The sequence below is a fragment of the Topomyia yanbarensis genome, chromosome 3 (assembly GCF_030247195.1).
Source record: "Topomyia yanbarensis strain Yona2022 chromosome 3, ASM3024719v1, whole genome shotgun sequence".
Lineage (NCBI taxonomy): Eukaryota > Metazoa > Arthropoda > Insecta > Diptera > Culicidae > Topomyia > Topomyia yanbarensis.
The window spans coordinates 155,205,285-155,231,564 of NC_080672.1; the positions used below are offsets into that span (position 1 = coordinate 155,205,285).

At 35.7% G+C, this 26,280-nt stretch overlaps 1 protein-coding gene across 29 annotated transcripts in view; it reads right to left on the minus strand.

The window, feature by feature from the left end:
• The window catches only part of LOC131692185 (protein muscleblind), a 782,320-nt gene that overhangs the window by 626,724 nt on the left and 129,316 nt on the right, over window positions 1-26,280 (minus strand). Inside the window, exon 1 of one of the 29 annotated variants that reach the window (XM_058979065.1) lies at window positions 11,529-11,547. The exons of the other annotated variants lie outside the window; for them this stretch is intronic. The gene's annotated coding sequence lies outside the window, so the exon portion shown is untranslated. Of the gene's footprint in view, window positions 1-11,528; window positions 11,548-26,280 lie in introns of those variants that run through there. 29 annotated transcript variants of the gene reach the window in all.

Sequence of the window (26,280 nt, forward strand, 5' to 3'; positions counted from 1 at the left end):
ACAGAAGACAGAAGACAGAAGACAGAAGACAGAAGACAGAAGACAGAAGACAGAAGACAGAAGACAGAAGACAGAAGACAGAAGACAGAAGACAGAAGACAGAAGACAGAAGACAGAAGACAGAAGACAGAAGACAGAAGACAGAAGACAGAAGACAGAAGACAGAAGACAGAAGACAGAAGACAGAAGACAGAAGACAGAAGACAGAAGACAGAAGACAGAAGACAGAAGACAGAAGACAGAAGACAGAAGACAGAAGACAGAAGACAGAAGACAGAAGACAGAAGACAGAAGACAGAAGACAGAAGACAGAAGACAGAAGACAGAAGACAGAAGACAGAAGACAGAAGACAGAAGACAGAAGACAGAAGACAGAAGACAGAAGACAGAAGACAGAAGACAGAAGACAGAAGACAGAAGACAGAAGACAGAAGACAGAAGACAGAAGACAGAAGACAGAAGACAGAAGACAGAAGACAGAAGACAGAAGACAGAAGACAGAAGACAGAAGACAGAAGACAGAAGACAGAAGACAGAAGACAGAAGACAGAAGACAGAAGACAGAAGACAGAAGACAGAAGACAGAAGACAGAAGACAGAAGACAGAAGACAGAAGACAGAAGACAGAAGACAGAAGACAGAAGACAGAAGACAGAAGACAGAAGACAGAAGACAGAAGACAGAAGACAGAAGACAGAAGACAGAAGACAGAAGACAGAAGACAGAAGACAGAAGACAGAAGACAGAAGACAGAAGACAGAAGACAGAAGACAGAAGACAGAAGACAGAAGACAGAAGACAGAAGACAGAAGACAGAAGACAGAAGACAGAAGACAGAAGACAGAAGACAGAAGACAGAAGACAGAAGACAGAAGACAGAAGACAGAAGACAGAAGACAGAAGACAGAAGACAGAAGACAGAAGACAGAAGACAAAAAAAATCATGAAATGCATCCCTTAAATATTTTAACTGGTATCTAAGAAGCTCGACAATATAGGGAAAAAATGATTACAGCATGTTTTATGCCATTATTTTTTGTTGTAATGTTTCCAAATCGTGATAACAGAAAAACTTTAATAACTTTTGAAAAAGTATATTAAAAAGTCTTTAAAAAATCTTGAATACACAATACTTTTGCACATTACATTTCAACAGGTTTTGAAGGATTGAAAACAACAACACTAGCTAGAGAATTGCTAAGGTTTAACTGAAAATCTCACCATGTTCCCTTACATTTAAAATCCAGAAACCTGTCGAGTTGAACACCAAACACCAATTATCCTGAATTTTGTAGTAGCATCTGTTTTAAATGATTTCTAAACAAATTCTAAGTATTCAAGTCCAAATCTTAAGGTTATTCCATAATACAAATTTTGGAGTTCAATTGTTTTATTGGATTTTATAACCTCAACATCTTGAAGCCTAGCGTTTTCGCATTGCATTAAGATAAACGAATAAGTAGTGATAATGCATCACTATAAGAATGGCTGACTTTCGATATTTTTATTTTTGTCAGTTTTATGTTATACCCGACATTCAAAAGGGACGGATGACCATCGACCAGGTTATTTGCGTCACAAAAACGTCCCGCTGATGGGCAATGTACCACGTTCACTATTTCTTGCGCCATTTAACAAACCGAGAGCCAGTCGACTTCGATCGATAGATTCCTGCTGCTCTCGCCAGAATATTCGTCACTCAAATGATGGCGCAATTAGAGTTCATTATACATTTAATCACGCCGTAAAAAAGCGCTAACTGACCTGGTCTGGACCACTGTACACCGTGTACTATCGTTAATTCGAATGGAAAATATGGTGGAACTGTTTTTGGCTATTTGCTAAGTATGTACTGAATGAATCTGCATGAAGCGAGCGGTGGAAATTTAAACGTTACCCATTTGTAAATATAATGCGAGAAAGTGAGCATAATGTATTTTCCGGACGACTCCAGAAGGAATCGTCATGATTACCAGCATTGTACCTCAGGGAAACAGGTCAGTAACGGCAATGCACACCACCTGGGAAATGTTGAGCTCTGGATGGTTGTCCTTCTCCGGCATTCCTCTTGAATGATGCGCGATAAGCGATACAGTGTAGAACATAAAACTTGGCGAAAGCGCTGCTGCTCCAGTTGATTAAAACTCCCCGCCAATCCAGCAGTAAACTAGTTATTTCTGTTTCTAGAATGTCCGCTTATGCTGTCCGTGAACTGAAATCGACAAGCTCCGCCTTAAGCAAACAAAACCAGAATATTGGTTGAGCTGAGTGAAATACAATGTCTAACCAATTATCTGGCTCTCTATCCTTTCTGCCATCCAGCTGTGTTTACTGTAACGATTATTTCTGCTCCATATTGTTCTCCGCTTTGCTCGCAAATAGCAACTACCCTGTTTTACAATCAACCAACCAACCACCCACTGGCTGAGTCCGTTCGTGGAGCGGCTTGTGGGCTCCATACCACACCGGAGCGCAGCAGCGGCAATTCTATGGAACATGGACAGCTGCAAAGTCAAATCAGTTTGATTGTTTCACTCCCCTGCCTGCTCGATATGCATGCCTTTGCGTGTGTGTTTGTGTATGTGTGCTGGTATGTTACGATCCGATAAACTTATACCGAACCGACCGGCTGGCAGACAGGCAGTCAGCTAGTCAGGCTACCAAATACACTGTTTGTTCAAATCAATTCGATTCCCGAAAAAAAAAGCTTAATCCAATTTCGGCACGCTATTCTTCCGAAAATTCCTAGAATAGAAACGGGGTCGATTGTCTCTAATTCTGATTGAGATAGAATCCTGGCAAGGATCAACTGTTCCAGGACCGTACTGGTACACGAGAATAAAAAGAAAGCAAACTTTGCTCGAAAATGGCATAATTGATCATCATCCGTGGTCACTCTGAACCTTCGTCGAGGCGTATGGTGTCATGGCATATTTTTTTCGTATGCAAATAATGAAGACTGGCGTCAGCTGCTAGAGCTGGAAAATGCTGTTTCATTGGCATGACTGAACATTCTACTGCATTTTTAATACGTTTAAATGGAGGAATATGTTTTATTAGGCCAAACATTGAAAATGTTAAGTGGTTACACTACCGTAGAATTTTTGGAAAATCGATTTTTTTATTGGCTATAGTTAAGGTTGCTGCGCCCTAATTCATCTTAGCTCCTCTATTCATCCTAACCATACACATTCGTTAGAGCAGTATCTGCTCTATTCAACGCATTAGCATTTAGGATTATTACGGGTACGTTGTACCCGACTTTTCGCTTCGCTCAAACTAGAGTGTTTTGCATTTTCCAGGTAAAAATTCTGCTACTTCTTAGGACCGAAGCAAAGATGACAATACTTATTTAAGCGAAATCCAGTCACTCTAAGTCGAGTTATCAACGAAATAGTGTGACATACTAACAAATGAGATGAATAAGGGCTAGTCTACCCTATAAGTTAGAAAATTGTCTGTCAGAAGGTTCTGGCAAAAAGATAGCAAAGAGTACCATCAAGTACATTAAGTACTGTCAATATTTAGAAAATACGTGACGAATGTCATGTAAATTTATTATAAAAAAGAGTAATAAGTACAGCGCATTCGTACTTTAAATACACAAAATATTTTAAGTATCCCTAATATACATTTTATATACTATAATTACTTGCACAATGACAATAATTGCATTAAGTATCTTATTAAAAGTCATTGATTGTTTTCCCAATCAGAAATTTACATCAAGATTATATCAAAATAAGATATTATATCATAGCAAAATACATATCTCTATTTGATGTAAAATATGGCTGGATAGTTGTTAAAATATCAAGTTTTTATATCAAGAAAATGTATCGGTTGTATCTGTATTATATCTCCTCCCCTTTTAATATAAAACATTATATTTATATCTCGTTTAAATATAAAAGAATATCCCCAGTATTATAATCTAAGACCTACCTTCAAAATCACGATACGAAAAAGAACTCTTACGAAGCTTATCGTACAGTGCCCAACTATTCCCAGATTGTAGAAGCTAAGCTCAATCTTGCATGAGAAATGCTTCATACCTACACGGATACTATGCACGTCATGCCTGGATAGCATGAACGAGAACAATCATCCAGCCAACCGACCAGACACTGTCCTATGCAGAATTGCATTGTGCGCTGGATTGACTGATGGATCCAATCTTTTGAGGTGAAAGCAACAACCGCTGCCACCTTCAACCTAGTAACCAGCTTCCATCAGGTCCATTCATTTCGACTTCGCTTTTAGTGAACCAACAGTGGTTAACTTTTTTCTTCTTCTTTCCACAAATCCGTTGCTTATCATCGTTCTTCACCAACTGTTACCAACCAACTGAGATTGTTGGACCGGTCCAGAGATAATGATTATATAGAGATGCGCGAATACTGAAGTCAAAAGTTCCAATCGAGCCCGAAACAATGGTTCAAAACGAGGAATGTAAACAAATATGGCGAATTAAGAAAGTAACTCGTGGGGAGTATTGAGATTGATATAGAAATATAAAAATTTTTTACTTCAAATCCTTGCTCTTCCTTGAGTACTATGGCTCTTAATATTTGAAAAATATTTCACATTCCAGTCTCTTGTTAATTAAATGTCGTTACAATATAAAAATATATAAAAATAAATCCATGTAATTATATTTACATACGAAGAGTGTAAACATTATATACATAATACTAAATAACTAAATAAGTAAATTTAACCACATCAATAATTTACAAAACCATTGATCGACTGTCTCGTCCCTCATTTTATATAACTGGTAGATGCGAAGTTTGAACATTATAGACTTATCGACTAGTTTTCTCCTAATATCGTGACATCCGCCATAAATCCTAATTTTGAATGGCATCAGCAAAGTAGCCAGCTGTGCGGTAATGTTGCTATTACTCGTCAACAGCATTTTTGATCTATCCTCTCTAGCGCAACGAAAACTGCGAAACATTTCAAAAAAGAAATTCGTCAAGCATTTATTAAAACTACAAGTCACTCGCTGTTTACACAAACCTTCTGGTTTCCAAAACTAGCATACAAAACAACTTGGTAAACCGTGTAGCCAAATTGAATGTTTTTCTCTCCGCGTGTCTTTATATTCAAAACATCGTCTTTGGACCGGTCCTGCTGCAATAGAACAATAAACGGTTTGGTCTGCTCTGGTCGCTTCTTGATGTTTTCATTTCCAGCAGGTTTTGTGGGTCGCAGAGGGGGTGACTGATTGTCAATATACGGTTGACTTTAAGGCTCAAGTTACCTCAAGGCTTGGTAGTATGCGTAAGAAAAATTGTGTTCAGCTTTGCCACCAGATTATCCATTTAAACCTTTTCAAAACTCTAAAAGAAGAATATCAGTCGATTTATTAGATCATCACGATTAGATTCATGCAAAATACCTGCTGGAAAAATCATCGGCTTAGCTGGATGGTGCTTTTGAAAAAGTGGCTGTGATTTTTTATCACACTACCACACCGAGCTGGGGTACGCAACACAACTGCGCAATGAAAAAACCACAGCCACTTTTTCAAAAGCACCATTTAGCTAAGCCGATGGTTTTTCCAGCAGGTATTTTGCATGAATTGAATCGTGATGATCTAATAAATCGACTGATATTCTTCTTTTAGAGTTTTAAAAAGGTTTAAATGGATAATCCGGTGGCAAAGCTGAACACAAATTTTTCTACGCACACTACCAAGCGTTCAATTCTAACACATGCTTAAAAAAGGTAACTTGAACCTTAACGTGCTTTCATTGTTGTACTTAACAAAAAAAAACCCGTTCGGTTCGTTCCACCTTATCGCCCGCGTAGTTGATTTATAATCTTTGTTATGTTTTGTGATGACTACAACCGATGATCGTTGGAGGGGTAGGGAGGCACCCGATAACGTGGTTTACGAGATGACGGTGGTCAGCGTTGATGCAACTGACAATTATTGCAACCGCTGCTGGAAGAAAGCTTTTGCGAATTATTACTAAACGATAGTTGTTTCGTCGTGAGTGAGAGCAATCCTGTAAACTTGTGGGGCGCTCGTGCAATCGCAATATTGATTTACGATCTGCTCATCTAGAAATGACCCATTGCCGCACGCGACGCTTTTGTGGCTTGGTTGGTGTGATTTTTTGACAGCTTTGGATGATTGATCAAAGAGCCCATTCATTATAACTACTGTTGCGTGTGTTACAACGATCCCATACACATGTATGTAAGTACTTTTGAGCTTAACGATTTTTTTTAAAATAAATCGAAAGGGGGACAATAGACAATGCTGATAATTTTCTCACTATAAGTGACAATTAAAACGGCCAAACAATTAACATCTATGACACGAGGCAATGATTCAAGCTTTGAAACAGTTGTTAACCGAAACGCCACAAAATTAACAGTTATATAATACCAGTATTGATATTGAGATTATTTAGTCCTTTCTGTCACCTTGAAAGGTAAATCAATCGACGGTGCCTTCGTTGTGCAGATTTAAGCGACTTCACGATGAATGAGCTCTAGTCCGTATTTTGCATGAAACAGACATATTTTCAATCAAATACTAAGGTTGTTTGCTTTCAAAAAAGCTATAAACTATAATTTCCTTAGAGCTAGTTCAAAGTTATAGCATTTAATGTATTTTTCAAATTTTTCTATAGTAGCAGTGGCAACAATTTCAATCGAAGTGGGTGAGGTGCAAAAGTAGCCCAAATCATTTGAATCATTTGCCATCTGAGCTTACTTTAATATTTATCACAATATGAAAATTCTCTCAAAAACTCAACATAGGGGTTAGGTATTTTTACATAGAATGTGTATGCAAAGTTTGAAGCAAATCGGTTAGGCAGTTTTTGAATGGCAGGTAATACCGTAAATCGTGTTTTTTTCCAAAGACGTTCTACAAAAAGCTTCGTCACCGAGTCGTTTGTCGATATTTTTGCATAGAAAAAATACAACATATTATTGAAATGAATCAATATAATGTACAAAAGGTTTGATCAATTTGCTTCACGCAAAGTTCTAAAAAAATCGCAAAAAGAAGAGTGTTTTTCACGCTGCAACCCTTACCCCCCTCAAGGAAAATGGTTGATAAATGTTTAACTGTTAAATAATGAAAAAAATAGAATCGGTAAACAAACCGTTTTACTCTAGGACTGGTGGTATCCAACGGGGAAAACGATCGGAAATGGTGAGTAAAGCTAAGCAATCATGTGAAAAAAATTCCCCCCAGAGGCGAGACTCGAACCCGCAACCTTTGATCTCTGGGTATGGTGACATCCCAGAAAGAACATATGATTATCGCACTGGCGACGGTGATCGTACCCTGCCTGCAACCACATCATACCATTATACCACATGGTACTAAATAAGGTATTGGCACTTAAGTCAAAAGACAAAAAATTGAATTATTCGTTTTACTCTAATTCTTTCATTTACACATTTTACTATAACGTTGGGAAGACAACTCTAGTTTTCATATATTTTCAGTGCAGTATTTGTACATTGCAAAATATATAATTAAATGGTAAGGTTTGTCTTTAAAACTGAGCAACTTTTTAACGCCTCAAATATTTAATAAACAACCATGGATTAATGCTTGGAGTCTGGTAGAAATCCCATCGTTGTACTCATGCAAATTCAAATCGCAATAACTTTCGATTCCGCTTATGAAATATTTTCAAATTTGCAGAGGGAATACTTGCATACTATATTATTCGAATGCTGTTCGAATACAAAGGTCAAACCAAGCCTCTGGGTGTATGCTTTTAGTCTTATAAAAATTGTCATAAAACTTTAAATTGCAATATATTTCGATTCTCATGACGGTTTTGGGCACACCGTGGAATTGTTTAGGTGCCGACTCCAAAAAGCTTTGTTATGGTGAAAAATATTTACATTCCAGTCGATTTGCCCACCTCCATCTTCAATCTGAAATGAATGTACGTGATTAATATTTGAACAAATGTCATTAACTTTTTTCCAAAGAAATTAATGACAAAAAATTTCAAGCAAGCTATAAAATAAACTGAAAGTACGACTAGTACTTTTAAAAGATATTTGACACTAACCGTCGTCTGTCGGGTACGAGGCAGTGTGTGTGAACTTCCCACACGTCAGATGAAACATAGCCAGGCCTGATCATCGCTTACGGCACCCACACGTGCCCTACTGACCAAAACATCTAGTACATTCAGCTGGTAGAAGCCCTGTTTACGTCCCTCAAACATATTTTACGATTACCGTTTCACCCGAGGCCAAAACCGCCCGAGTCCCCTCATTTCGCCTTTCTGCCCAAGTGTTTCTGAAAGTTAGAGTTTTTCATCCTCTCACTTTTGTCTTTTTCTTTTTTCTTTGGCATGGTTTCCGTCGAAAAATTATGATGAATGCCGCTTCACTTTCGATCCGGATTGCACCAACCATCTTCACGTTGCACGGTTGACTGCGGACTCACGTCTTGGAAATGAGTGAGTGGCAGCCACAAGTGGTCATCAGAACGTTTAAGCGGTTTGCTGTGGCATTCATAGGGGACAACATGAGCTTGTAATGATGCAGGCACTGAATGACTAAAGGATGTAACGACATTGTTTTATTCGATTTCTGTTTTCCCACTGTTGCAGTTTTTGTACCATTATTGAATAAGAATCGTTTTAAAGTGTTCTACAAAGTAGAACGTGGAAGGATTTAGTAGTGAGCAAAATGAACTTCTTAAACTCAATTGGACTGCATTTCCCCTTTCATTATATAAATCTTGCTGCATGTTCATTGAAATAATAACATTAAAAAAGAGCCGCGAGTTTTCTAGGATTTACTTGCATTTACAAACTGTACATTCTAGAATAGTGGCCCAGAATTGTTTTTGTGCAGTGGCGGATCCAGAGGCAGGGTCCTGGGGGTCCGGACCCCCTCCGAAATCGGCCGTACAGCATTTCGGTGTACCTCAAATTACTAAAAATTTCAATATTTTCAAATCGCTTAAAATTTGTGGATCGGATAAGATCGGAAGAGTTCGAATGCTTTTCGGATAGCTGTAATCTGGTTTTGTAATTCTTGCAAAAAATCTTTAATAATATTATATTTATATATAATATAACATTATATTAATTTGACATACTCCTATTTTTGCCACGTTAATCAGTGAGCTTTTAGGTATGTAAACAAATATAATAAAATAGAAAATAGAGAAGAAATATGTTGGTTATTGGCCAGGAATTTGTTCTAGTTAATCTTTTGTGCGGGCTATAGAAAGATGCGTAAGTACAATAAAAATCAATCTAATCCACCTAACTGCCCATGATCGCATATTTATCCCGTTTTCTATGGAATTTCCTATCTATATGGGACTGAATCGGACGATCATGGGCAACTAACAGTGAATTGAGACATTTCTTACACATATATCTGTTGGATCATTGTATTACACAAAAAAATAATGAAATTTAAACGACATGTAAATCAATACGAATTAAAACATACGAAACTTGAATCACAAATTTGATTGAAAATTAAGTTGAATTAAATGCTCTCAATGAGAGCATCAAAAAGCATAGGATTTTACACTTCCGTTTGTGTAATATTACATATCATTTATTTTACAGCAATATTGGATTAAAAATATATTAAAGCGCGTTGGTATTCTGTTTAATGAAACTGTAAACTTCAATCAACGTTTAAAATTATAATAAAATTCGTTGAAGAAAGCACGACAAGTTTTGTGTATTTGTGGTGGAACTTAATTCCACATTTATATTCATGCTCCAAATATGTGCATGAAAATAAATTTAAAATCGCAAAATATTTTTTTCTGTGTATTTTGCAAAACACATGCGAATTTCGCACCCAACTAAAAGTGGTATCAACAAAGTTTCAAGTCCTGCACGAACATAACCTCGAATAAACTGAATGAATTATAGAAAAACAATAAAACAAATGGAAGTAAAAAAATAGTAAAGCGAGGTAATCAAACTCATAAAATGAGTAAAATAATTAATATAAAGCAAATTAATAAAATAAATAAATAAAATTAGTTCAACTAACTAAACGTAAAAATCAACAACATTAAAAAAGCTAATAGAATTTATTAAATTGTTTTAAATAAACAAATTGGATGAAATAAATGAAAGGAATGGCAGAACCGAAATAATAAAATTAAGAAATTGTATATATATATATATATATATATATATATATATATATATATATATATATATATATATATATATATATATATATATATATATATATATATATATATATATATATATATATATATATATATATATATATATATATATATATATATATATATATATATATATATATATATATATATATATATATATATATATATATACAAATAGTTAATAATAGTTACTAACCGCACTTTCATAGAAATTTCTTGAGAATGCAATAGGGTGATTCTGGATATAGGATCCGGCAATTAAAGTGCGTTCTAAAAATTAACACAATATTTTGCATTTATAATTAAGTCAAATATACTTGAGAATAGTCTAAATTAAGACATTTCATTGACCGAATATTTCATACTAACCATTCAGATCAATGACATGCTATAGACGACATAAGAACATATTGAAGGTTGCTCGCCGATGAACTTTTATAATTTGAATTCATTCTGCTACAAGAAATTCTCAGAACTTCTACGTTTTTATGTTTCATCCAATACTTTCTTTACATAATTATCAATCGGGCAATGATCTGGTGAATTTACCGGCTACTCCTAGCTGAATATTAATCATACCATGCGAACTCCTGCATAGTTTAAAGTAAAGTCCCACGCGTTTTGTCCAAATCAGTGATATACATAGGTTTTTCTAGGAATCAAAGTAAACAACGAAATGGTTAAAGGTGACCCAATTCAATTCTACGTATAAAGTTATAGGGTACATCCTTAAATGACGTAGCATATGGAGGAGGAGGAGTTTTGTATTTCGTGATGATGTGGGACGACAGGGGGTAGGGAGCCATGTCATTCTAAGTAGCTTTTCAAGTGGGAATAGGAGTTGACCTGATGTCACGACAATATTCCCCGTTTCAACAAACTAACTGCATTACTTACAAGTAAAGAAAGATGTCAATTTCAATTCGTAAGTGTTTTCTTATATAGGAATATGAATACAAAATCAAAGCGAGTGAGAATTATTTGGTTCCTGTACTGGATGCTTCATGCTTCGTTTTTTTTTATTTTTAAAGATTTCAAGTTGCTCTAATTGCAATGGAAATTCCTTGAACATGTGCGCAGTTAAAAACAAATAGTTTTTTTATTTGCTAATTCTCCAACAATACATACTCAGCTTTAGGGAGGGGGAGGGTTACCGTCAAGCTACATCATTACCAGGGAGTATTTGGAGGTTTGCGATGAAATGCTACGATGAGGAAAGGGGTTTTAAAAATCACTCAAAAAATGCTACGTTATGTATAAATGTAGCCTAAAAGTACTGAAAACATTTTTGTAGCAGTTCATTTGCCGGACCCTGCATGTATTTGATTTTTTTAGTATATAGGGTGTAACTCACTTATTTATGCATTTTGTTTAGCGTGAATGCTCCGCGCACGTATTCCTTATACCGATACGTGATGATAAACGCAAACTTACCTGAAAAGATAAAAAGTAATGTACATTTATTGAGAATCGAAATTTTTGTTTGTTCTAATGGTACAACGCAATAAAAGATATAATTGTTATGAAAGAAATACATAGAACTCGCTCAAATTTTCAAGATTTTTTCTGTGGCCCAGAGAGCCGTGTCTTTCTTATATACTAATCGACTCAGCTCAACAATTTACAACATTAGCTGTGTGCATGTACTCATGCAGACATTGTTATAAATCGTTGAGCTAAACCGATCTTATTCAAATCAATATCAAGTGAAAGGTCTAACACTCAGACAGAATGTTATTAATTTATTTTTGATGCTGACGCTTAGTTTACAAGATATGGATAATTGTGTGCGTGAAAAAGGCGCTTTTTGCAGTTTTATATAGGTTAACTGAAAAAATTGACGTTATCATCGGATTATTATTAAAAGACATATTTAAAGAATTCTTTTTATCATTTTCCCATAGTTAGATATAAGACTAAATGTATACAAGCAATTTTTAATGCCAAACGGCAAATTTTTCAAAAATATTATTTCATTGATTAATACTCGTACAAATAAGGTATTTTCATTAATTTTCTTGTAAATGATTGTATTGAGATGATATCTGCTGCAAATTTTGGCTCTTACATTTGCGAATGACTTTACTGAAGTCATCGAATATCTATTTTGAGTACTTTTAAAGTTATAGCACACTGTTTGTGAATGACCCTTTAGCGCCTATTTATTGTTCAATATAGTAACAGATTGTTAAACAATCCGAATCTTATTTCAATGAATTGGAAAAGGATGATGTCAGGACATTTTCTGTGTTTAATTTTTCTATCTACCACCGCTAGAAATAACCACCGAACGATTCCAAGTCGGACCTTAGTAACTTATTGATGCAAAAAAAATATTTGCCAGAACCTTCTGACAGATAAATTTATAACTTGGAACCATGGAATGACCAGGAACATATTTTGGAAAATTAGAAGTGAAATAATTAAATCCAAGCAGCGGTTTTGCCAGCGGGAAAATTGGGGGTTAAGCTTCGACCCCCTCCCCCCAAAGCAACATTAATTGGATTGGAAAAATATTGATGGTGACTGATTTGATGTATTGTTACAATAATAATTGTCTGACTATTATATTAAGAACCTATTGTTTCAAGCATCATGAGGGCTTTTGCAAAATTGCGGGAATAGGACCATAGTTGTCAAATCACATCATTATCAAATACCTGCATAAAACACTCCAATAGAAACATATACCGAAGTTCTGAAACTAATCAATCCTCAGATTTCCAATCATGTTGAGCTCATTTTTGAACGGATATACCGAAATATGGATTGGGGTTCATTTTTCGAATGGGAGGCGCCGTTAGATTGAATGTCAATGAAACATAGAAATGCTTACCGAAAAATTGCATAAATATGAATATTTACTGAACATGTTTTTTGGGACTACGTAGAGTTGTGACGAAAACTTAATATGATTAGTAAGGAGAATATCACTTTCCGGAATTAGAAGAAAATTTTCGAAAAATGGCGCTTTCCGTTTGACCCTAGCAAGTCATGATCTATTTTTATGACCATTTGATTTTTGTTTCGTATCAATTTTATGAATAGATAAAATCAATGTTCGAAAAGTAATTATTTAAGTGCAAAATCACATCATTTCGATACTTTGAAATTAGGAGTTTAATTATTTTAGGCTACTTGTGAAAGCAAACCTTCGAAATAACTTCTTTGTTGTTTATAAAAAAGATCACATTTTATACAAGGCTTTAGCTTCCATTGAAATGCTAAGAATGTTTCCTGTACTGATTTAACCCAATGGAAGTCGTAATGTAACTATGTAATTACTAGCTATTGAGAGTATAAATATTTCAGGGAAGTCTGGTTCAACGGTATTCGAAGCATGTTGCTCACTGTGAAGTCACTATTCGAAAAAGTCGAAGTATTCACGATGCCCTTTAGAGGTAGCGTGTTTTACAAAGCTGCGATTTCAGTTATAAGTTCTCAGTGGCGTTGGAATATTAAGCGAACGCTATTGAGAGTATACACTTTAAACAAATGTAATAATTTATTTTCTCGATTTTTTGGCCCAGTACAACATATGTAAGGAGGAAGCAAGGAAAGAAAGCGATTCTCTATCGATATACAATCGGTGATAGTGATACGTGCTAGATAGTGAGTACGTGCTATAAGAAATGCCTTATCACACTGTTAGGTGGATTAAACTCGTTTTTAGCGTTAGGTTCAAATTAACATGTCCATTGTTTTCATAGTGTGATTCTTAGATAGTCTGAGAAATAAAGGACTTTAATTTTCAAATATTTTATTTGGTTTATTTTTCGCCGGAATTGAAATTAAGTTAACAAACGGAACGAAAAGACTTATTGTTATTCAAATACCCTAGCACGAAAACAATTAAACTGTGAGCACAAATGCAATACGTAGTATGGTACCATTGCCAACATACATATTAAAACAAAAGCCCAAACATTTCATTGAAATTACTCAAATACGTGTGAAATCTGCAGCCAACCACTAAAATATGAAAACACACTTCATCGAAAATTATCGTCCCTCGTGTATGTGCGAATTGGAAACTGCCGTCTGCAACCAGAAGCCATGAAATCATCATTTCCATCACAACACTTTGTTGCGCTGTGGCGCTCGGCCCAGCTGTATCTGCTACTATCATCAGTGAACAATCGCATATTTTCCCCGGTGCTCATAAACATGCTGTGAAACCTTCGGCATCGGAATGTTTCATCCAACCTGGGTAACTAACCGCAGACTCACTCTCTTTTCAACGAGTGGTACCAGTGCCAGTGGGTGGTGGATGGATCGCGTAAAGTTCGCCTCTGTCGGTGAAAACATTAAGTGAACATTTGGTCATTGTTTCCAGTGGACGGAAAAGACGCCAAAATTACAATAGCTAAACAGCAAAAAACGCCAATGGTACGAGCAGCACTAGCGACAGCAGGGAAAAGGCAATTTTTTCCATCATTATGCCCCACAACGAGCAATTCAGTCAGTTAGCCAACCAGGCAGCGAGCGCCTGGAGCTCGGATTAACATATATTTCCAATATGTTTTCATGTAAATTTAATCAACTTATTTTTTAGAGCTCTTGGTGGTGAAGATCGCGCGGAACTCGTACATTTTAGTAGCCCTCGCCGAGGGTCATCAAGCACAAGTAGGACAATGGATAATTTCACATACTTTCCATTGCATTATCCAAAAGTTTTTTTTTTTTTTAATATAACAGCCTAATATTTTTATGGAGCGAATGATATCTGAATCTTACTTAAAACCTTATTTGTAATACGATGTTTGTTCTTACAACTTTAGTTTTAGTTTTAAGAATTTTTTGATTGGCCATAGACTAGACCTGCAAAGCTAAGTAGTTTGATGCCCATTTCAATAGATTGTAAATCTCTAATGTATAACGATTGTAGCTGTTTATAAGGAAAATTCCTAGCTCACTGCAGTTACCAACCTGTAGCACAGGAACTAAAAATCATATATGAATGAAATCCAATAACAGTCAATGGGCATGTTGTATCGTTCATAGTAAATAGAAGGAAGTGTCTAGGCTATGTAATTGTCGATAGCACAAAAGTTGTGCATTCAGTCAATTACAATGCAACATCTTTCCGGTTATCCATATCAATCCTTCGCAATTGTTTCACTCGGAATTCTCGATCCGGAGATATGGATTAATGAGTTCTATACAAACTAGCACCACGCTATCAGAATAAGTATTTAAATTCTTGGAAAAGCAAGTGGCAATTCAACGTTTCCCTGGTCATATAAACTGCTTTTGAGGCATAAACATTATTGTAATATAATTTTTTTTGCAAATAAATAGATTTTTAGTCACATTGATTGTGAAAAATCATACGTAAGAAGCGTAAAACAGCCTGAAAATTGTGAAATTATTTGAGCGCAACGAAAACTCGAATTGATTATCGTACTACCATTTGAGTCAATGCCTTGAACAAAGGTGACATATGCTACTTAGGGTTGTGGTACCGGTAATACCGGTACCGAAAATCCCGGGAATACCGACCGATTTTTGGTACCGCAATACCGGTACTGAACAAAAGCCAGTACCGGTATTTTCGGTACTATGCATTTTTTATGACAAATATGTTAACTCTGCAGGGGGATCTGTTTCAAAATATCGGTCTGCAAGATAACGTTTAATAATATTAATTTTCCTTCTAGATAAATCGTTGAGATAGCCGCTTTGTGTGGGAATGAGGTGGGGCCATCATCATAATAATTCTAGAAGTTAAAGTTTTATTAGCGACATTCTAATTGGTTTCCATTATTAACTGGGTGGCGCGTAATAAGACTATGGTCTAAGTCATGTCTGTATTTGGTTTGCTCTTAAACCTTTATCTATAAAAGAACGAACAGTGATTTAGTAGCTAACAGTTTTAGACTTGGTGAACTGCTTCAAATGGGGTGATTTGTAATTATTGGTGATCGGAAAATTTAGCAAAACTCCATAGTTTAAAGGAAAGCAAAGAGCCTTGATATGCATTTGAGAATAGTAGGCAAACGACATAAAGTTCGAAACCAATTTTCAGAAAAGCAAGAGAGGAAATGCGATTAACCTGCTCGGACTTACTGCCATTCTCGCTTTGATTTACTGTTTTTAATAGGATATCATACATTTACCATCTGTTCAAGTCGACGAAAGAAGTTATTGATTTCAAAGTGGACTAGATTTCGAAATAAAAGAAGGTGCCCTATACGAAAAATATCTTCTGTGAAATGAGTCTTGCCATTCAGAAGCAATTAAAAACAATAAACATATTTGTTGATCAGCACAAATCAATCATCTGAGAATAAGATCATCAGTTTGAGCATTCAATTTCAGTTCGAGGCTTTTTTCAATTTTTTTAAAAAAATATTCGAGTACCGGTACTTTACCAATACTATCGGTACTGAGGGCTTCAGTACCGTAGTGCCGGTTCTCGCCAAAATGGGTCGGTACTGCGAACCCTAATGCTACTCTAATCAACGGTTTCGTGTGAATAGGGTGACGAAGTCGTGTAAATTGGGCAAAATCGGATCTTCACCCTATGTGTGTGGTTTAATTTTTCAATAGAAGTCGTGGATTCAAAGAGTGTTGCTCTCGTCGATGCCATGAGTATAATATGAATAAGCTGACCAACTCTAAACTCCGACCACAACGCGAACTATGTGGCTGACCGTGGTGAACAATCGCGCTTCGTTGCAGAATGGTGTACGGATTTTTTCGACAGAGTTGGTCAGCTTAAATATGAATATGAATATGAACTATAGGAGAATTATATAACGATCTGTATTAATATACCATCAAAAATCAAACTCACGATTGATCGCAATGCCTAATGCACCGGTCAAAAAGCTTAACGTTGGAAAAATTTGCTCTTTTTTTATGGAGTGAAGTTACATATTTCTTTTTGAGAAATAATTAATTCATTATTGAGTAAATTTACAATATGTTGAAGGAATCGAATTCCTTGAATCACATAGATTTGTTTTCAATCCCCTATATTAAAAATCGATTAAGTTTTGCTCCTGAAACACCAGTAAAGCAATACTATTTATGTAATGGTCTTAATTTTAGTCATTGACTATTGATAAGTATGTTTAATATCACGGCGAACAGATTTTGACAATCTACAGGGATTTAGAAATGTTATAAGCTTTCATAATTGTATGCAAGTAGGATAACTAAATTACTTTGTTTTTAGGTTATATGCTGAAAACCTGTTGTGTTTTGACAAAATCACCAATATCTCAGAAAGTAAACAACATAGAGGAACCCGCGTCTATTCGGACCTACCTCGCCCTTTTATCAAATAGCCCTTTTAGCTGAATAGATGTGAATTTATCAGTCAATGGTCCTAATTATTAGTTTGAAACCTCAGCTACATTTGGTGCCGTTAAAGCTCATTTGAACTACTCTATGGCAGCGCTAGGCGACGATTTGTAAAACTTTTCGTTTTTCCATTCTTTTTCATAGTAGGGGTAATTCAAGTCTCCATACGGGACAATTCAGACCGTCATTTTTGCCTTTCTCGTATAAAAAAAGGCTATGCAATCACTGAAAAAATCGACTTATCAACCGAGGCCCGGAGGGCCCAGTGTCATATACCATCCGATTCAGTTCGTCGAGATCGGCAAATGTCTGTTTGTATGCATGTTTGTATGTGTGTATGTGTGTATGTGTGTGTCATTTAAACTCACACAATTTTCTCAGAGATGGCTGAACCGATTTTCACAAACTTAGTTTCATCTGAAAGGTAAGCTGCTATTGAATTTTTAGTTGATCCGACTTCCGGTTCCGGAGTTACGGGTTGAAGAGTGTGGTCACACAGCAAATTTCCATATAAACTGGTACAACTATGATGTCCAAATGATGTAAAACATAATAAAATGGTTTCAACATTACTCTAGTTTGCGGGTCTGGATCAGTAATGATAAACCAAAGTAGCTTTGACCACATTGGCCAGCTATGACGGTTCATGATGCCTCCGGGGAACTCACCACGTTCCAAACCTAATATCACACTTATTACCCAGCGAATTCTCTACCGATTTTTACAAACTTGATTTCAAATGAAAAATACAGTAATGCCATTGACTGCTGCTGAATTTCATTTGGTTCTGACTCTTGGTTCCGGAGTTACAGGTTGGTTAGTAAGGCTACATTGGAATTTTCCATATACATCAGTTCAATCGTAACACCGCAGAAGCTAAAAACTATTGAAATGGTCACCAAATAACTTCGATTCGCACGTCTAGATCACTGATTGCCAATCAAACATTGTTTAGATATATTTTCCACTATCGACGATTCCGGAAGTCCCGCATTCCGGGCATATTTCACAATTTAAGTCACATGGTTTCTTCGGTGATGACTGAACCGATGTTCTCAAACCAAGTCTCAAATAAAGGTAACATTTGCGGTTGAGTATTGTGTCGCCACTCAGCACCACCTCCCTCCACCCTTGCTCTCACACTTCACTCCTTCATCACTCCTCTCCCTTTGGACCACCCTCACATCCGCTTTTCCTTCATCCACCCCGTATACCGAAATAAGATGAAGGATTTCTGACGCATCCTCCACAGCCACTCTATTAAACCCCCACCCGCTCCACTTCCAAACCCATTCCACCAACATTTCGAAATATAATCACATTAAGATAACATTGAACTCATGTTGATTAAGTTAATTAAATATTAGGGGCAGCCCGGGGCTAGTTGGTAGTTGGGGTAAGTTGGTGGAATCCCTTTGTCTTCGTTTCTATTAGACATATAGCGCTGCCTCTCATTGTGTACTTAAAGTTATGTGAAACAATGCATTTTTGTTAAAAAACATTTTCTTTTGTAAAAGTTGTGGGCGATATTGTGTTTTCGAACATACCAAGTAATTTTTTTAATTTTTAACACCATGTGTTATTTAGGGTGATTTTCAATCTATTTCCCAATCGATTTTATTTTTCGATAGTGTGTAAAAAGAGCTTTCAGTATCCGTATAGATATTCAATCTATCCATGAATTAAAGTTATTTTTTAAATAGTTTTTTGTAAAATATGTGGTTGGAGTAAGTTAACGGTTACGCACGCGGGGCAAGTTGGCGCTACTATTTACAGTGCAAATATAGTCATCAAATATTTTTATTTTTGGATTTCACTCCAAAGTGAAACTTTTTGTGTCTCATCAATGCAGGGGATATTTACTTCGGCCAATCGCCTGAAGAATTTCGAAAATATGCTTTTGAATATGGAATACGCGTCAAAGTAAAATATCGGGGTATTGAGACTGAAATATATTGGCAATTGTCGGTTAATATACAATTTTATTGAAAAGACATTCAGCACGAACCTTTGATATAATTGAATCTCCATTTTCTGGCGTATTCATACATACCGCCAACTTACCCCGGGGCCGGGGTGAATTGGCGGGATTTCCGCGTCACACATTTTTGTCTATAAAAACAAACACTTTGATAAAATTCAGGGATGTTGGCTACAGCCGCATGTTCTATTTTGCAAAATCTATCTACATCGAAGCAGTAAAAAATGGAAACTGAAAACAGCGCAAACTAGTTCCGGTCTCCCCTATACTTTTTTGTTTAAAGTGAGTCTGCGTCTACTTTCGTGGTAATCGTGGGATACGTGCTAAGTGAAATAAGAATGTAATAGACATTTCCACAATTCTATTGAACAAAACCATCTAATGAACCATAGTTTGGATAAATGAGAATGGCGCAATTGCACCACTAGGTGGATTAAAACAGGTTTTTCTTATTTTTTTACAATGGAATTATGTTTACCTATGAAATATCTATTGGAGGAAAAGATAATGAAGCAAAAAAATGAATTGCGTTACAAAAACTTAATCTGGTTAGGCACGGCTGTCGATTGGCGCATCGTGTAGTTTCTTTGCTGTGGCGTGTGCAATCGTGTGCGTAGCCGCAAGCCGCTGGACGGTGGTTGATGGAATAGGGGATCCTAATAGCCCCGTACGCTCATTTCGCACAAACGTGGTCAGCGTCTTGAAAATATCTGTGTTTTCAACCAAAAATCATTCCATAAAATAGGAGGCTCTAGCTTTTAAAAACACCTGTCTGTTATTTTTTCACTTTTATTTGTTGCTTTATTCAAGGTTTTACCATTATAATGATTTTTGTTTTGAGGATTGCAAAAAATGAAACGTTATACCTCCTTTCTAAGAAACGAAGAATTAGATTCCGCTGTCAAAATTAATGTTTTAGAATAGCGGTTCCACCAATATGTACGACAGTCTAAAAGCCTTACGATTTTCTGAATCATCGAGACATCGATTGTTTCAGAAATTAATCGATTAACGCAAATAATCGATTAATTTCTGAAATAATCGATTAGCTGATATCAATTAATCGACAACATAATGCATGAATCTCGGCATAAAGGGTACGTGCTAACACTAAACATGAAAACCGCAGAACAAAAAATGCAAGCGACTCAAAATATTAAAATAGACCCAGCGACCTTTTTTATCTTGGTTGGCAAACTAAGATTTACTACCTAATCAATTATTGATTTTATCGATTATCTTGGCCGATTAATCGAATCAATTAATTAAGCTCTTGGAAATTACTCGATTAACGGATAATCGATTATTTTCAAAAATCAGAGAACACAATACATGGCATGAGCGTACATACAGACAGATACACACACATCACATACAGACATTGTCCCAATTTGTCGAGCTGAGTCGATTGGTATATGAGACTGTGCCATCCGCGAGTCAGAAAAAGCTTTCATAGTTGGAGCGAATCCTTTTGTAAGAAATGTAAAAATGTTTTAGCAACTTTTCCACAAACTTTCAATTTTTCACTTGAATGAAAACTTTTACAATTTATTGTGATCGCCCATTGTCCAGATTGGGGCATTCGACTGTTTAGATAAAATGATCCACTAAAACTGAAATAAACTGAACCCACAAAACTTCATTGGGTCCATGAAGAGTCTCATAGACTAGTTGGTTTTAAAGCAGAACATATCACGATAAACTACTATCTAGTGAAATAATGGTCTTCATTAAATCATCTAATCAATTATTTAAAGATGCAAAAAAAATATGCGAAAAAATGTCTATTAATACTTAACTTAATTTTTGCGATGTTACTTATATTTTAAACCACCTCTTTTTCAGTGTAGGAATATATTTTCAATAGTCTTTTATATAAATGACGATTTCGAAATTTCGCGAAACGACAGTTTTCGGTTAGTCGGTCAACTTCTTTCAAATTTTAAATTTTTAGGCAAATTTTGGGGGAAACTAAGTAAACAGTATATATTTTGTATCATAAATGCGATCGCTAAGCTGGACAAGTGAGTTGCCAGTGGATTGATAAATCAACCCCTAAAAAATTTGAATTTAACAGTTTAATCTAACCCATGAGGACCGTCTTAGACCGTCCCGTTTTTTTAAATTCAATAAAGGCAATAAAATAATAGAAAAAGAGAAAACAGGCCCAACGGAATTAGGCAGGTATGCCTTCCGCATTCCGGAGGGCGGTGACTGCGTTCTTAGCCGTACCGAGAGCCGTTTATGATGCGACAGTTTAATTAGATGGAGGGGATGGATGAGTAGTCTCGCCTACCATACACACGGCTAATCGTCTCGTCCCGTGTGACGGCGGGCGGAAAATTGAATTCTATTAATGAAGCTCGCTAGTTTATTGTTTCAATCAAATCTTTCACGCACCGAATGCTACAGTTTCGCAACTGTGAGCCCCATGAGGCTTGCTTGACCTTCTCCAATGGATCCTTCCCTTCTATTATACCTCCCCCAATTGCCCTCAATTGTAGATCATGTTTCCTGCAACCAATTGCCATGCGATTCCGACCACGATTGTGATACAACTCTTCCGCTATTCAAATCAATCTAGTCCTTCAAGGATCTCCTTTGGGAGCAGCTCAAACCAAGAATCCAACGAAGCGCATTTGAATCAGCGAAATTGGGTTGCGCCTGTCAATGTGGTGAGCAAAAAAATCAACCATCCTTATCGCGAGTTCAAACAAGCATCTTTTGCGGTAGAAGCGGCGACGACGGCGGCGTCAAACGTCTGACGAAAAAATCACGATGACTGAGCAGAATACACACAAATTTTTTGGTCCGGCTTATAACATGTACCGAAACTGTCAGACTACGTTGTCAGATGGAATAAATGGAGGCGGAAGGTCTCTACTGGTACTACGCTCCGACCTGCATGGTTGCGTATTGGTACCGGCCGACCGACGTTCACGCGAGCGAGCGCCTATGCGACTATGATCGGGCGGTGTAGGAGGTTAGGGAAATGAGCGCAATGTCGCACGAGTCAACTTTTCGCATCAACGGTTTTAATTTATGTCGTTGCGATAATATGTATTGTTTTAGCGTTCGGTTTTTTAGTTTGCAGGCCGCTTTTGTTCCACACCGGTTGGCAGCGGTGAGTTGTGATGGAGCTGAAAGATGTATGGTAGTGAAGTCGGTTGGCACATTACCAAGCGGAGTGGGGATGCCGAAGGTTTTGAGAAGAGTAAAAGCGACGGTGACCTCGTGCTGCGGGTTGGAATGGGCGACAAAGTTGTTACTTTACTGGCGGGTTGAATACTGCGCACCAGCTAAGGGCGTGTTAGAGGAGTGGTGTTAAAGTTGGCTGTTTTGTGGAATACTCAATTATCGGTGGTAGCACCTCGAAGGCAAAGGCTAGCTCTTGTTGTGCAGTAATTAAAACAATTTGCACCAATTCTAGCTTATTGATTTAACTGCATTTTGTAATTATTTTCCGATGATAACAAAAACAATTCCAATCTGTTCTGTTTCAAGTTTTTAAATATGTATCATAAAAAATGAATATTGAATGAAAATATTCGGATGCAAAAATGAAAATATTTGAATACTAAAATGCAAGGATTTCAAATACAAAATCTTCTCAACAGGATTCGAACCACCAAATGTATATTAACATTAGCGGTACCATGAGAATAGCGTTTATAATTTTTACAATAGACAGAATGCTCTAACATAACACACAAAATATGTCTTTTATCTGTAATCATGTGTTTAATTTATATCACCAGTCAAAAGGACAATTTGTGTTCGAGCACTGTAATGTAAAATGTGTCAGCAAATTATCTAGATGTTTGTTAACGAAAATCTTTAATCTTAAATCATGCTCTTGGTAATTCTTTAAACAGCGTGAGAATTGTTTTTGTTTTTGTTAAGAGCATTTTGATTTCAAATAGCGTTTAGAATCATATTCAAATAGAAAATTGGGCTTTTGGCTGCAATATGAATTATGAAAATATGTCAAAAGTTGTTGTTAGGCAAACTTTTTTTATTGAAATACACTGAAAAAGTTTCTTTTATGTCTTTCAAACGATACACATTAGATTGTAGACATTTTATAATGGGGTAACGCGAATAACTTTTAAAAAAGGTACAAATACACAAATCAATTGTTTTGCTTGAGTAAAATTCGACAATTATCGCATTTTGGAATATTTTTGGTAAATGTATTTGGATTTAAAATGATACTAAGAATTATTTCCCGTAACAACATTGACATTTAAAAACATGTATAAAGTTATTGTTAGAAAAACTTTTTGACCGATAAGTTCTCCATCATGCAATTACATTCAAAATAATTCTTTTCTATTTAGGTTTTCATTGACTAAATATAAAAAATAGTTTTACTCCACATATGGCTTTTGTTCTAAATGGCAGTAGGGTCATTGCGCATGTAAAGTGTATGTTTCATGTAAAAATAAACAGAACACGGTAATGTTTCGCCACTTCGTCAATTACGGTTTGTTAAATTGTGTCATATTTACAATTACGTTAATGATAAAATTCATATTTGTTTGGTGCGTAATCTAAAAAAATGCAAATGGCGCCTTCTGCACGTACACATCTTGGAAACTAGACATAGGAATAACAAACAAATTAATAGCATTCTGTCTGAGTGTTAGGCTTTTTTTCAAATTTATTTAGATGAAAATGGTTCAGCCATTACTGAGAAACGCGAACGAGAGTTTGCCACATACACGTACACAAAGCCACACACAGACATTATCCCAAATCGTCGAGCTGAGTTGATTGGTTGGTATATAAGACTCGGTCACCAGTTCTTGGAAAAAATCTCGAAAATTTGAGCAAATTCTATTCTTTTCTTTTAAAAGATATGTAAAAATTACGAGTGATATGAAATCAATAAATAACACATTTGTGTTCGAGCACTGTAATGTAAAATGTGTCAGCAAATTATCTAGATGTTTGTTAACGAAAATCTTTAATCTTAAATCATGCTCTTGGTAATTCTTTAAACAGCGTGAGAATTGTTTTTGTTTTTGTTAAGAGCATTTTGATTTCAAATAGCGTTTAGAATCATATTCAAATAGAAAATTGGGCTTTTGGCTGCAATATGAATTATGAAAATATGTCAAAAGTTGTTGTTAGGCAAACTTTTTTTTATTGAAATACACTGAAAAAGTTTCTTTTATGTCTTTCAAACGATACACATTAGATTGTAGACATTTTATAATGGGGTAACGCGAATAACTTTTAAAAAAGGTACAAATACACAAATCAATTGTTTTGCTTGAGTAAAATTCGACAATTATCGCATTTTGGAAGATTTTTGGTAAATGTATTTGGATTTAAAATGATACTAAGAATTATTTCCCGTAACAACATTGACATTTAAAAACATGTATAAAGTTATTGTTAGAAAAACTTTTTGACCGATAAGTTCTCCATCATGCAATTACATTCAAAATAATTCTTTTCTATTTAGGTTTTCATTGACTAAATATAAAAAATAGTTTTACTCCACATATGGCTTTTGTTCTAAATGGCAGTAGGGTCATTGCGCATGTAAAGTGTATGTTTCATGTAAAAATAAACAGAACACGGTAATGTTTCGCCACTTCGTCAATTACGGTTTGTTAAATTGTGTCATATTTACAATTACGTTAATGATAAAATTCATATTTGTTTGGTGCGTAATCTAAAAAAATGCAAATGGCGCCTTCTGCACGTACACATCTTGGAAACTAGACATAGGAATAACAAACAAATTAATAGCATTCTGTGTGAGTGTTAGGCTTTTTTTCAAATTTATTTAGATGAAAATGGTTCAGCCATTACTGAGAAACGCGAACGAGAGTTTGCCACATACACGTACACAAAGCCACACACAGACATTATCCCAAATCGTCGAGCTGAGTTGATTGGTTGGTATATAAGACTCGGTCACCAGTTCTTGGAAAAAATCTCGAAAATTTGAGCAAATTCTATTCTTTTCTTTTAAAAGATATGTAAAAATTACGAGTGATATGAAATCAATAAATAACACGGTACAACAAAATAAAAAAAAATAATGTACTGCTCAAGCGATCTAGTAAAAGTTGTGTTGTAGGTTTACATCACAACAATCCATTACATACAATCGAAAACCACGCATGATTAATTGAGGGGGGGGGGGGGGTGGGTGTAAGGGTAAGGGTTTCAGCAAGTTTTCTTGCAAAATACTTTTTTGCGAATTTTTTTACAAGTTTGGCTGAACCGAATTAATCAAAACTTTTGTGCATTATATTGTATCATCTCATTAATATTCTGTATTTTTTTCATGCAAAAATATTGACAAGCGACTCGGTGATGAAGCTTTTTGTAGAACGTCTCTAGAAAAAACACGATGTTCGATGTTAACTGCCATTCAAAAACCACTTAACCGATATATTTCAAACTTTGCATACAGATTATATGTAAAAAATAGCTAACCCCTACGTTGAGTTTTTGAGATATTTTTTCAATTAAGGGGCTTTATATATAAAAGTCAATGTTTGTATGTATATGATTTATGGACTCGCAAACGGCTTTACCGTTTGCCGTAAAAATTTATACATATTAGGCATTTGTTATGGAGCGTGTTTGTGTGCTATTGGTTAGAGATCGTAACAAATTGTGCTCCTATTTGAAAGTTGAAAGTCGCAGCAACGCGCGATGGGTATTAGCTAGTTTTAAATAGAAATTGTCAGCTTTCACGAAAAATTCCGCAATTTTTATGAGTACAAACCCTCTTAATCGAAAAATTATCTCAAAAACTTGACGTAGGGGTTAGGTATTTTTTACATAG